The 10,679-nt window shown below is 53.3% G+C and overlaps 1 long non-coding RNA gene across 1 annotated transcript; it reads left to right on the forward strand.

Moving 5' to 3' along the window:
- Window positions 1–2,697: 2,697 nt before the first annotated feature.
- On the forward strand, window positions 2,698–10,468 carry LOC144340635 (uncharacterized). Its single transcript, XR_013416879.1, has 2 exons — window positions 2,698–3,044; window positions 7,306–10,468. It is a non-coding gene; the product is annotated as an uncharacterized LOC144340635 (long non-coding RNA).
- Window positions 10,469–10,679: the final 211 nt, after the last annotated feature.

Raw genomic sequence — 10,679 nt, forward strand, 5'->3', positions numbered from 1 at the left:
AACTCTTCATGGCATGAATATTGGAAAAGGTACTTCTAATTCTGTGAGAGAAAAAAGTTCTAGAATCCTGCTAAGTTAACATGTGCTGATAATATGCAAGTGACTGCTGAACTCATACCGCCTGTGTATATAAAACATGGAAAAGTAAATCATCATCATCAACATAACTCAGAATGCTTACTTCCAAAATGTGAGCACTACTCATTTCTGTTAATATAAGGCCATCATAAGCAGATAATTCATTTTTGGTATTTTTTTAAAAATAAAGATTTAAACTAAGATTTCTCTCATGATTTAAACCAGGGGTTCCCAATCCCAGGAGCATGACTAGTACCGGTCAGTAGCTTGTGAGGAACCAGGCCGCAGAGCAGGGGGTGAGCAGCAGGTGAGCAAAGCTTCACTTGTATTGACAGCCACTCCCATGGCTCCCATTACCCCCTGAGCTCTGCCTCCTGTTTACAGCCGCTCCCCATGGTTCAAGTTACCCCTTGAGCTCCACTTGCTGTCAGATCAGTGGCAGCATCAGATTCTCACAGGAGCTCAAACCCTATTGTGAACTGTGCATGTGAGGGATCTAGGTTACGTGCTCCTCATGAGAATCTAAGGCCTGATGATCTGTCACTGTTGCTCATCACCTTCAGATGAGACCATCTCATTGCAGGAAAACAAGCTCAGGGCTCCCACTGACTCTACATGATGGTGAGCTCTATCATTATTTCATTATATATTACAGTGTAATAATAATAGAAATAAAGTGCACAATAAATATAATGCACTTGGGCTGGGCGAGGTGGCTCACGCCTGTAATCCTAGCACTTTGGGAGGCAGGTCAGTCACTTGAGTTCAGGAGTTTGAGAACAGCCTGGCCAATATATGGTGAAACATTGTGCCTACTAAAAATACAAAAATTATGCAGATGTGGTGGCAGGCACCTGTAGTCCCAGCTGCTCGTGAGGCTGAGGCAGGAGAATCTCTTGAACCCGGAAGGCAGAGGTTGCAGTGAGCCGAGATCGTGACACTGCACTCCAGCCTGGGCAACAAGAGCAAAGCTCCTTCTCAAAAACAAACGAACAAATTAATTAATTAATGTAATGCATTTGAATCATCAAGAAACCACCCCCCACTGCCCCCACTGCCAGTTGATGGAAAAATTGTCTTCCATGAAATTGGTCCCTGGTACCACAAAGGTTGGGGATTGCTGATTTAAACAACACATTAAAAAGGCAGACCCCACTTCTGGGGCCACTTCTGTTTCTGGAGGCAGCGTTCTTGGCTGGGTAAATGCAGCTTTCCCAAAGACAGCCTCTGAAGATATCAGCAAAACAGGAAAACTGAGCACTCAGCCCAGTTCCTGCTTCTCAGTGGGCAGTTCCTGCCCCTTAGAAGGCTGTTCCCACCTCTCAGTAGGCAGTTCCCACCCCCCAGCCAGCAGTTCCCACCCCTGGCCAGCAGTTCCCACTCCCCGGCCAGCAGTTCCCACTCCCCGGCCAGCAGTTCCCACTCCTCGGCCAGCAGTTCCCACTCCTTGGCCAGCAGTTCCCACCCCCTGGCCAGCAGTTCCCACCCCTCAGCAGGCAGTTCCCACACCCTGGCCAGCAGTTCTCACCCCTTGGTCAGCAGTTGTCACCCCCCGACCAGTAGTTCCCACCCCTAAGCAGGCAGTTCCCACCCCCGGCCAGCAGTTCCCACTCCCTGGGCAGCAGCAGTTCCCATCCCTCAGCCAGCAGTTCTCACCCCCCGACCAGTAGTTCCCACCCCTCAGCAGGCAGTTCCCACCCCTTGGCCATCAGTTCTCACCCCCAGCCAGCAGTTCCCACCCCCGGCCAGCAGTTCTCACCCCTCGGCCAGCAGTTCCCACCCCCAGCCAGCAGTTCCTACCCCTCAGCCAGCAGTTCCCATCTCCCGGCTAGCATTTCCCATCCCTCAGCCAGCAGTTCCCACCCCTCAGCAGGCAGTTCCTGCCCCTAGGCCGGCAGTTCCCACCCCCGGCCAGCATTTCCCACCCCTCAGCAGGCAGTTCCCACCCCTTGGCCAGCAGTTCCCATCCCTCAGCAGGCAGTTCCCACCCCTCAGCAAGCAGTTCCCACCCCTCAGCAAGCAGTTCCCACCCCTCGGCCAGCAGTTCCCACCCCTCAGCAGGCAGTTCCCACCCCTCAGCCAGCAGTTCCCACCCTCGGCCAATAGTTCCCACCCCTGGCCAGCAGTTCCCACCTCCAGTCAGCAGTTCCCACCTCTCAGTGCACAGTTCCTACCTATCAATGAGCAGTCCAGTGCCACATCTTATCCATAGGATATAGCCCTGTGAGGGTCAGGTCTTTGGCCTGGGGCACCCAGGCCTGAGCAGCATCTCCTCAGGGCAGCCTGTCCTGCAGTGAGAGACTCTTACAGACCCTGCCACTTGGTCATTTGGTTCTTCCATTTTCCTTCGTGACTCACAACAGCATGGACACATGTGCAAGTGCCAGTGATCTCAGAACTCAGCCATGAGTCAGTAAAGTCCATCTAGTTTTCTCTTTTGGAACACATTATGCCTTTCCTGCTTATGCCTTCAGGGGCTGTCGTCTGTGCTGCCGTGACTCAGGTTTGCCATTTCATGATTTTCCCCCTTTGTGAGAACCAGCCCCTCCCAGAAAGGAGCCTGGGAACTGCATGGCCTGAGGCAGGACCTCCCCAGGGCGGTGCCCCAGCCCCAGGTCCTCTGGGCTGAGGAGAACAACCAGGTCTATGGGTCTCTATACTGCTGGTGCCAAACAATAAGAAAAACCAACAAAACACTGACGTTGGTCCACAGACAACACCCGTGTCCATGTGGTGGGTGGGCTGGCTCCGTCAGAGGATAAGACAAGAAGTGGTTGGCACAGGGCCTGGAGATGGGGACGAGCCACGCGTGCAGGGGATGCTGCCTCTCCTCCATCCAACAACAAGCCTGCGTGTGCCCAGCCCCCTCCCATACATGCCTCGCTCCACATCCTTAGAATTGATCGATTGAAAATAAGACCTTGGAAGAATCCTTTGTGAAGCTGACACTGTACAAGCCAAGGCAGGTAATAAAGCATAGATACGGTGAGTGAGGGGCGGATGGCACGACACGTCAGAGGGTGACACCTGCAGTGGGGATGCCCTGAGAATAGAGAGAGGGCAGGTGGGGGGCTGGAGACGTGCTCCCGAGAGGGAGATGGGAGAGAGGGTGCTGCGTGGATCCCGAGGAAGGCTGCAGACAGGAGGAGGAAGGGGTCGCACACATTAAACGCTGCCTAAAGGCCAGGAGAGATTAATACAGAAATGAATCACTGGATTCGGCCAGGCTGGGGTTGTTGACAACAGTGGGAAGAGCAGGTTTGGCGCCACGGTGCCCGCATTTGGGGTGGCGAGAATGTGAAGGAAGCCCTGGCCGTGGGGTCAGCCACACAGGCCAGGAGCTTGACGATGCTGGCTGGCAGAAAGTGCAGTACAAAGTGCTCTGTTTCATTTTGATTGTTTTAAAATGGGACAAATAACAGCATGTGTGTTTGCTGATGGGAAAAATCCAGGAGAAAAACAGTGAAGCTGAGGAGTGAGCAGAGCTGTGTTGGCGGAAAGCTGCGGGGGGTAGTAGGGGGTGGGTGGCGGGCAGGCCAGGCCGCGAATTGGCTCTGCAGGGCAGGGATGTACGTCCTGGTCCCCGGTGTGGAAGGCAGGGTCCTGGGTACAGGGGCCAGGGCACCCGTGGACAGGGCACGGGGACGAGAGTGGGACTTCCTCTAGATCACCCCCACCTTGCAAGGGACCAGGAGAGAGCAAGGTTGGAGCTCAGCACGAGGGTGAGGCCCGAGCTGGTGCAGGTTAAGGAGAGGGAGAAGGCACCAGTGTTAGCCAGGAGATGGGCAGGAGACAGTGAGGGAGATGCAGGGGGCTGGCTGGGGGCATGATGCGGCCTGCTGGGCTGTCTCTCTGGGTGGTTCTGAGCATTTTACCAGTGATGACCAGTTGTGTAATTGCACACAGAGATGGAAGAGAATCCGATTTAGCCAAGCAAGTTCAACAAGCAGAAATTCAAAAATGGTAAGATTGCAGGCAAGGTAGTGTTAAAAATGATTTGTCATGGAATTCAAATACGGTTAGGTGGGGAGATTGGACACCTGGAGGATAGGGGACTGACCCCCAAACAGTGATAGGATCAATGGGTTAGAGCTGGCAGCAGGGCCAACAGACTGTAGGAGCCCGTTTCCCAGAGGGTGAGTGGGGAGGACAGGAGGAGGTCACCAAAGTGCGGGTGCAGATGCTGAGCTGATGGGGGCTGTGCTGAGGATAAGGCAGTTCTGCAGTGGAACCGAGGTGGCTGGAGGACACGGTGCCGGGCTGGGGGCCTGAGGCCAGACTTCGAGAGAAATGGTGCAGACAGGGACGCCACCAGGAGATTAGGCAAATCCGCACTGGGTGGTCCCACGATTTCTTAGGATCTCCAGTTTATGGCTTTAGCAGAAATGGAACTCCCTTCCCCTCACAATGAGCCTCACAGGGTCAGTGGGGAAGACGGGGGATCCCGAAGATAACATTTGCTACAAACTCAATTGCATCCGCCCTGGTTCCGATGCTGAAGCCCGAACATCCGCCCCGGTTCCGGTGTTGAAGCCCGAACGTCCGCCCCGGTTCAGGTGCTGAAGCCCTAATCCCCGGTGACTGCATTTGGAGATCACCTTTCAGCACGTGCTGGGGGTAAGTGAGGTCACCAGGCTGGGGCCCTCATCTGCTGCGGGTCCTTCTAAGAAGCGGAAGAGGCACCAGGGTGAGTGAGCATCGAGGAAAGCCAGGCGGGCACGCAGCCAGGGGAGGCCGTCTGCAGCCGGGAGGAGATCCTTCCCCAGGAACCAGCCCTGCCCACAACTCGACCCCCAGCTTCCAGCTGTCTGTGCTGGGTCCAAAGGCCCTTGTGTGGGTAAAACCGCCCAGCCTTCTGCATTTTGTTATGGCAGCTCCGGAAGACAAAGCCCGTTCTCCTCTATCCCTGACTTGAAGGTCCCTCGCTCAGATTCTCTAATCAGTTTGGATGATGAATTACTCACTCCCAACCTGGGATTCAGGCCACACTGTTCAGATGACCTGGGTTTGAAGGAAGGGATGTCCTCAAAGCCAGATGACCTGGGTGATGTGAGCATCGAGGGGGGGCTTCCCTGCCGTGAAACACAGCAGTGCCCTCCCTGCCCTTGTCGGTGGCGCCCTGCAGATGCACCTGCACCAGCTTCAGCACCAGCCGGGGCTGGATTTGCATCCCGCCTCTTCCCTTCTACTCTGACGTTTGAAAACATGGCTTTCTCCTCTCAATGGTAAACTCTGGAAAACAGAAGGGGCTGCGCGTTCGCCTGCTGCGAGGATCGCATGAGAGGAGTGGGAAGCTCTTGTCACATGCAGGGCCTGGAACTCGGCCAATTCTTGTTCCCCTGGGCCAGGATCAGTGGTGTGGCAAAGGGTCCAGCAACACAGGCTCCCCCGGAACCCGTGGCGAATTCTTGCCACATCGCTGTCCCATGAAAGGCAGTTGCTGCTGTGGCTGCTGAGCCGGCAGGTGTCTCCGTTCCACCAGGTCACCCCACCTAGGTCCCTGCTGCTCTGACATCCTTCCGGGCATGGTCCTCATTGGGTCAAAGCTGCCCGTCACAGCAGCAGGTCCAAATTCCAGTCCATGTGGAGATAGCATTGCTGACGATTCACTATTCATAACGCATTTTGCAGCATGAGACCAATGCCTCTTTCCACTTTTCTTTGCCCGCCCTTCCGAATGGCTGCCCAGTCTCAGTTCCTGCAATCACGATGCGTGAGCTCTGCTGCTGGGGCTCCCAGCCTGCTAGCACCCAGGCAGGGAGGAGAAGGAAGGGTCTCGCCACAAGGAAAGTGCGTCTTGGCAAGCATGTTTAGTCAACGTTATATTTCTGTTTCTTACACATTTTTTAAAGTCAGGGATTTGCTGGGCTGTGTCCAAGAACACAAGCGTATTCTTCACGAAACTGCCTTTCCTTGGAGTTGGGCTGGGATGTGTTCTCCTGTGGAAATGATGCCGTGGGGTGTTCTTACAAAAACCTCCGTGGCCAAGTGCAACTGGAGGCTCCTCCTGTCCAACAAGCAGTTGTGGAAGGTAGTGAAGGAAGAGGCAATGTTGTAACAACCAGCGGGCTGTGTTGTATTTGTTAAGGACATCGTGCATTGTGGGAGGCTGCACTGACCTGTGTGAAAACAGTCAACGGCCCATCGGGGAGACGGCACCAGTCGTGCCGAAGCGGGACCGGGGGATAGTGAGCGCCCCACGATGCCGTTCTGGTGGGAGAGATACCCTGACCCGTGGCCTCATCTGCTGACAGTCAAGGCTCCAGCCCAGAGATGCGGCAGGGCCTGCTGGCAGCACAGAACCACTGGGGTGTCGCCCGGATCCCAAGGCCATGGCCCCACGCTGGGCCTCGTCTCGGGCGCTCTTCTTCATCAGCTACCTCGTGGGGCCCTGCTGCTAGCTGAAAGTGAAGATGATTCATCTATGTGGATCTGCGGATCTGCCTTAATATCATGCAAGGAACTCATTCTTAAGTCCGATGTCAGAGCTGTTCCTACATTTAACTCTGGGGATGTGGAACGTGGCTGATCAATGTTATCCTTTTCGTGAAGGACCGAGTTGCCCAAATCCTGGCCCTCCTGCTAGACTTTTATTTTAAAGAAAAATAAAATTAATGTTAACTTCTAAGCAGCTTCCAAGCTCTGGTAAGGTGATCCAACCCTAAATCCCCAGTAGTCACTATTGGAATATGGTGAACCTCTCTCTTTGAAGCCTGGATTGCCCTTGTGTCCCTCCCAGTGGACGGAATGCACTGTTTCTGGCAGAGGGGAGTCTCCCGTCTCAGCAGGTTTTCAAACACAGGCTAAGGACGTGTCAGAGATGCTTTGACAGCTTTAACAGTTCTAGTGAGCCCTGTGCCCACACAGCCTGGAAAGTTCAGGGGTGCCTGTGCCTTTTTGGGTACAGTTTGAAGACTCTTATGAGCACCCACCAGGAATAAAGGGTCCTCAACATCATCCATAGCTTATGACTGGAAATCCCGAATACATCTACAAAATGGTGACACTGCTGAATAATCTGTCCCCCTGGGGAGTCGACACAAGGAAAAACCCAAGCCATCCTTTAGCAAGATGGTCAGCAGAACAATCGCTGAAGGCTGACACGGGGTTTGGAGTGTTATAAACCACACTCGGCTTCTAGGCTACCATTGTAACTGCCCCTCATCAGAATTCAAGTTTACTTCGTTTTGCATTGTTGAAGCCTATGCTTTTCTTCTTGTTTTGCAGCGGCCCCAGAGAGGGTCAGCGAGGGGCCTCCGCTGTCTGAGTCCGCTCCTGGCAACGCCTGCTCTCTGCACTCGGAGGCCTGGTCCCGGCAGCTGCCACGTTGCTCAGAAGTTTTGGCAGGGGGAGCCTGAAACCCCTGTCTGCTGGCGACACTCCCGGAGCTGCAGGAAATCTCTACATTTTATTTTTTTTTCTTAACAGACAAAAGTATTTGACTCCAGAATGATTTCCAGGAATTACAGTATGAGAACTTAGTCCTTGAGATTTTTATTTTCTTCTTAAAAAAAATGAAAATGAAATCAAAGCCGAGGACACCGGGTTGAGCAGACGGCACACTAGCACATTCCACTTTGCACCAAAACATGCGTGCTTCCTGCCCGGTCTACCTCAGACAGGGACCACAGGTTTCACAGCCTCTCCTCTGGAAGGACTTCAGGGTGGGAGGGAAGTGCTGGGGTAGGAGGGGCAGGCAGAACCTGGAAACGGCGCCCCGTTCTTTCTTCTTTCCTTTCTTCTCGGAACTCCACTGCCAGAGGGCTTGGAGTGCTTCTTGGGGATCTGGCATCTGCTTCTCCTCTGTCCCTCATTCAGAGTTCTCACTGCACGAAAAGCAGGGGAAAGGCTCAAAAAGCCCTTCAGACTTGGAGCCACTCCACGGTGATGATTAAACCACCAAACAGAGGTGCTGGCAGGACCATGTCAAGAGGCACCTCTAGGAAATCTCACACAGCCCACACCGCTCCCCTCTCCTGCACGGCAGTGACCCTCCGGTAAAAGGGTACAGCCTGTTGTGCCAGCTTTGCTCTTGGGATCATTGCAGTCTCTGGCTTTGTGACTCCAGCTGGGCTCCGTGCCCTCCGGGGCCTCTTTGTCCTTGTCAGGCCACTGGGGGCCACAGAGAACTCACTGGCGTCCTATGAATATTAAATGGGATTCTCTGTGGAGGAAGCTTCCATAAAGCAGAAAGGGGTCCCTGGTGTTGGCTATTAGTGTTATTTTCTTTTAAATCATCTGTGCTCCTTCAAAGACGACATAAGAAGCTTGTGCCTGGCGTTGCTGAAATCTCTGGCTGTAGGAATTAAAGCCTACGTGTCCTCCCAACGGGGTGGTGAGAACGTAAACGGTGAATAGTGCCAGCCACAGGGAGCACTGCAGAGAGTAACCAAGTGTGTAATAAACATGCTGCCTTATGTGTGTGAACGGCCAGGAGACCAATGCTCTTGCCTGAGTAACCTCTGCAAAGGCACAGAAATAAACTATACAAAAAAGTTGGCTCTGAGTAGTCTAGAATCTTCCATCTCCGTGTTTTCTTGGTGGAAACTAAGCCTCAAAGAAAACCTGTGCTTCCAGTTGACAAGATCTCTAGTCTCCCAAGCCTGTCTGCCCCTGAGAATTGGTTATCTGTTGCTGCATAACCGTTCACCTCCAACCTTAGCAGATTAAACAACCCTTTCTCATCTCACACAGTTTCTGGGCTCCAAAGTTGGGGAGCAGCCTAGCTGGCTGACCGAGGCTCAGGGGGTCCCTTGGGTCTGCAGTTATCTGAAGACTGGATGGGACTGGAGGTCAGGCTTCCAAGTGCACTCCTGCGGCCATCGGAAGCTTCAGCTTCCCAAGTGAGTGATCCAGGAGGGCAAGGATTTGCCTGGCAGGAGGCTTCGGTCACTTGTGGGCTGGTCTCAGAAGCCCATTCCCCCACTTTTGCCGTATTCTGAGCAGCCAGATCCCAGCATGAGGCGGGCAGGCTGGAGCAAGGAGAGCTGCAGTAGCCAGGACCTGGGAGGACTGTCTTGGACGCCGGCTGTCACTCCCAGATAGCCGTATGTGGCTGATTGCATCAAACAACCATGGCTTTCCTGCTTTGAGAATGTGAATCACAAGGCTGGTGAGGAGCCTCTGAAATGCACGAGGGAGGGGCGTGTGTACAGCATCCTGGGAGCCTGTTACCAGCAAAGGAAAATGAACCACTGATGCCAGATCATTCCCGACGGCAGATAGACGTGTGATTTCACCCATCGTAAAACAAAACAAAACAGATTCTCCCAACCGACGCTCTCAGTAAGCTACGTCCCCATTGCTCTGTACCCACTCCCATCAGCCGTCACCCCACCATTTAGTCCACACCACTCTGTGGGGGCAGCACTCAGGTGATCCCGGCGGTGCCTCTCGGTCCCCTTCCATGGGCATGTCACCACACAGGGTGACTCGGACAGCGTCTTTAGCTCACGCCTTGCTCTTCACTTGGCCTCTAGGGTCCTGCTCTTTGGTTCTCAGCTGCCTCTGCTGATCCCTCTGTTCCCAGCTTCTGAATGTCGAAGAAACCAGACTCATTCCCTGATTCGCTCCTTTTCTCTGTCCACATGGCTTTAAACACTGTCCTCAGGCCACTGACTCCAGAATTCATACCTCTGGTTCAGACCACTCCCCTGACCCCAAAACTCACATAGGGTCTCCTCTTAGACCAACCTCTCCTCTCAGTAGTCATTGAGAATTCAAAATGTCCAAACTGAACTCTTGATCTCCTTCCCAATCCGTCCTCACCTGCAGCCACCCCACCTCAGGTGAGGGCAATGCCATCCTTTCTGTTGCTTAGGCCGAAAACCTTGAAGGGCCCCTGGATTCTCCCTTATCTTACACATCACATGCAATCCGCCCAATTATCCTCCCAATGCATGTCCAGACACACCTCCTTCTCTCCTTGGTGATGCCCTGGTGGAGCCACCATCGTCTCCCACCTGGGTGAGTGCAGTGGCTCTCCCATGGCTGTCCTCTTCCTCTTCTTCCTCTCCATGGGGAGTTCCTTCCATCATGAAGGCCGTGCCACCCTGGCTCCTCACTCCCCCTTGAACATACTCATCGGTGTTCCTGTCTGGAGGCCTCAGCACTGCTTTCCCCTCTTCCTGGAGCTCTGTCCGCTGGGATCACCACCTACCTGATTTCCCCATCTGTTCCTCGGTTTATACAAAAAGTACCTCCCAACAACGAAGCTCATGGTAAAGGCACTGCCTGCCCTGCTCACTCTGCACCCTGGACCGCTGGTCTTGCTCACTTTTTCTCTTTGTGGATGCATCTCTCACCATTCTCTAAAGAACTGGGTCATTTATGGCCTTTATATCTGTTTTTTGTAATCTCTCCCTTTTTGATTCATTAAAATATCAGTCCCTATGAGGGCAGGTTTTTTTTTTCCCTTTTTTCTTTTCCGTTGTCATGTTCCCCGAACCTACCATAATGCCTGGCACATAGTAGGTGTTCGGTAAATATCCGGTGCATGAATTCCCTCAGGGATGAGGGAAGCATGATAGTTTGAGGGTGCTATAACAGGAGCCTACATGAATTAATTGTACTAGTTATTGCCTATTGTAGAGAGATTTCCA

This window comes from Macaca mulatta, chromosome 4 (assembly GCF_049350105.2).
Source record: "Macaca mulatta isolate MMU2019108-1 chromosome 4, T2T-MMU8v2.0, whole genome shotgun sequence".
Classification (NCBI taxonomy): domain Eukaryota; kingdom Metazoa; phylum Chordata; class Mammalia; order Primates; family Cercopithecidae; genus Macaca; species Macaca mulatta.